Below are 2,949 nucleotides of genomic sequence, written 5' to 3' on the forward strand. Positions count from 1 at the left end.
ATCGTTGAACTCGAATCTGGCATCAGGTAGCATGTTTCTAACCCTATCTGGATTCCGGGGTTGCCATGTTTGAAACTACATGTGTTTGAATATCATACTAGGGGCCTTTGCTTAACATTATGACGTTCTCCAAAATAAGAGTCAGGAAGCTGGCCAAAGAATATTTGTTACTGTACTAAGACAACACTCATTGAACTTGTTTCGAAAGAATATAGTATGCAAGCATTTTCTTGTGGATGTAAGCCACACAAAAAGGATCATATTTTTCATTTAAATACTTTTCTTGCTGATCTTAAGTAAAACCATACATTAGTAATCAATAGTTACACTACTTATTGAATCACAAAAAAACAAAAAAACAAACGTGTTCCAAATAAACACACCTCTCTTGTGAAATGTACTGTAAAGTGGACAGTTTTGTGTATTCAACAGATAAGAAGCTTTATTTAGTTGTCTATGCTAAACCGATAAATAACACGCAATTTTCGAAGTGGAATATTTACAGACGTTAGACCTGATTTGCTTTGAAACACACATTTGCGAACATTTCTTTGCATAAAACCTCGTAACAGAGTACATACAATTTATTGACCTGGTGTAAAAACGTGTGAATTTGTTCAACTTTACTTATCGGGATCATTTCAGAATACTACGACACATTAACGACGTATGTAGATGGAGTAGGATCAACTCCAAACTGAAGTGGCATGCTTGTCATTGACATTGGAAGTATTTGTCTGCATGGAACTATATGCTCTAGTTGTTTCCGTTTTCCACAGTTGAAGTTGCTGATGAATTAGGAAGGCACAGTGTATGGCTTGAGTGACCACGTTTACAGTTTTGGAAGAAAGAACTTCTTTCTCTAACTTCTAAAAGCAAAATGGCAATAAAGAAAAGGATATCCGTGGTTGTCTCAAATGACCTAATTTAACTTTCTAGTTGCAATGTACAATTTATCTTAAATCGAGATCATTTGTTTCTTTCAACTATAAAAGCATAGCATTATGCGATGTAATTTCATTAAGCCTATAGGTATACATATGGAACTCTGATTCAAAAACTTTAGATAGTGTCTTATAGAATATATAAGCCATTTACTCCAGATAATTTGTTCCTCGTATAGATAACGTTTTGAAATGTCACTATTAAAACTTTTGATACTTGTAGCTGTTGCAGCAGGTTGTCTTCAGATCGTACTTACTGAAGATATTAGAGGAAATACAAACGTAGAGAGACAAACCGGTACAACTAATCTTATGGGGAATACATCTTTAACTTCCATCATCATTCCAACGATTTTATTGTTGGCGCTAAGTATTATCTTCATTCCTCTTATTGGACTTGCCTTTGGTAGCTTTGGTAGACCTGGAGGGTTTGGAGGATATAATATACCATTTTTCCCGGCGAATAAAAGGTCAGAGCACAACTTATTCTCTACCACAGTCCCTCGACAGTTTATAGAGCTTATGGCTAAAGTCGATGATGCATTACAAACGAGTTCGAGCCAACGCATCACTGGACACTAAAAGTGTACTGAAAGCAAAAGAAATAAAAAGATGTGAGTATAATTTTGAATTGAATAACTTAATGATATCGAGGATACACGGATAATATCGATTTTAAGAGCTTAATGATATCACATATATATATATCATACGTATTGAAATACATATAATGCTAGATATGAAAGTGTAATATATATATAACGCAGCATTGTAATTAGCAAGCACAATTTGTATCCAGAAGTTTTACAATTTTCTCCCTATTTCTTATAATTTAACTTAATTAGACCAGTTTTTATATAAAATCAACCAGTCAAGTTTTGAACAGAAAAACAATAGAATAGATAGCAAAAACTCTTTTAAATTTTAGTTCTCTTATTTACCAACTTATTTTAATTAAAAACAAATTTGCTGCTCTTTCACAAATGCCCCTGTTAGCTCAGCGGTAAACCTGTTGTTTATAACTCTAAAATTGGGGCTCGATACCCACGCTGGATAGAGATCAGATAGCCCAACGTATTGATCTGTACTTATCAGCATAACGACAACTTTCACTAATAAAAGGTTTATCCATTTTATTACGTTAAACAAATTAACTTTTTATATTTCCATCTTTTATTTAATTAGTTAAAGGTTTATTGTTTAACATTGTCTAAGGTTCGTGTGTTTGATGCCTAAGATATGGAAGTGTGATATATGTTGTCATGTATAAAGTATCATTTGGTTCAATAGTGTTGAGTTACTGTGATGGACACTGCGTTAACTCTTGTAAGAGTTACAATATTTGATAACCTATCAAAACTGGTAATGGGTACTCTAATGACCACTAGAAGAAACTACTGACAAATATTTTTGTTGAGTAAAGCGATGAAAGTGATATATTCAGTTGCTATTCCATAATGTGATACTCAATAAAAACTGGTGGTAGGTTGATCTAAAGCTATATAAGTGACCATTAAGATAAAGTTATGGTAATGAATGGTGGTTGAGGAGTTATATGATAAGCACTATAAATACTTGAAAATGCTTGTATTTTCTTAAATTATGATAAAGCTCGTTAAACTTTGAACAATAACACTTTAAAATTGTTTCTAAATTTACGTGTTATTTGCGGAAACGTTTCTTGTCTTAATGATCTCGGGATAATCTCGTCATTTAAGAAAAAAATACACCTTTTGATGCCATGCGTTGTCATCTTCACGTTTATTTAAAATACTAGCGTAAAACTAAAGACAGATAATTTTATCATCGGCAAGTGTTGAAAACTTCTCAACACAAATATGGAAAAGCAACTGAAACATGAACATGTTACCACACTTTCTTAGGATTTCTTCTTAGTTCTAAATTAGTTAAGTTAGGGAAAAAGACAAGAAAAACACCTTCTCAAGATCACGATAAGAAAGTAACGACTCTAGCTCCATAGTTAATAAACGAATGTATTAGCACA

At 32.8% G+C, this 2,949-nt stretch overlaps 1 long non-coding RNA gene across 1 annotated transcript in view; it reads right to left on the reverse strand.

Moving 5' to 3' along the window:
• Positions 1 to 408: 408 nt before the first annotated feature.
• The window catches only part of LOC111084930, an 11,114-nt gene continuing 8,573 nt past the window's right edge, over positions 409 to 2,949 (reverse strand). The window contains exon 3 of the long non-coding RNA XR_002609813.1: positions 409 to 1,533. This is a non-coding gene — a long non-coding RNA (uncharacterized LOC111084930). The remainder of the gene's footprint in view (positions 1,534 to 2,949) is intronic.

This window comes from Limulus polyphemus, unplaced genomic scaffold (assembly GCF_000517525.1).
Source record: "Limulus polyphemus unplaced genomic scaffold, Limulus_polyphemus-2.1.2 Scaffold174, whole genome shotgun sequence".
Classification (NCBI taxonomy): domain Eukaryota; kingdom Metazoa; phylum Arthropoda; class Merostomata; order Xiphosura; family Limulidae; genus Limulus; species Limulus polyphemus.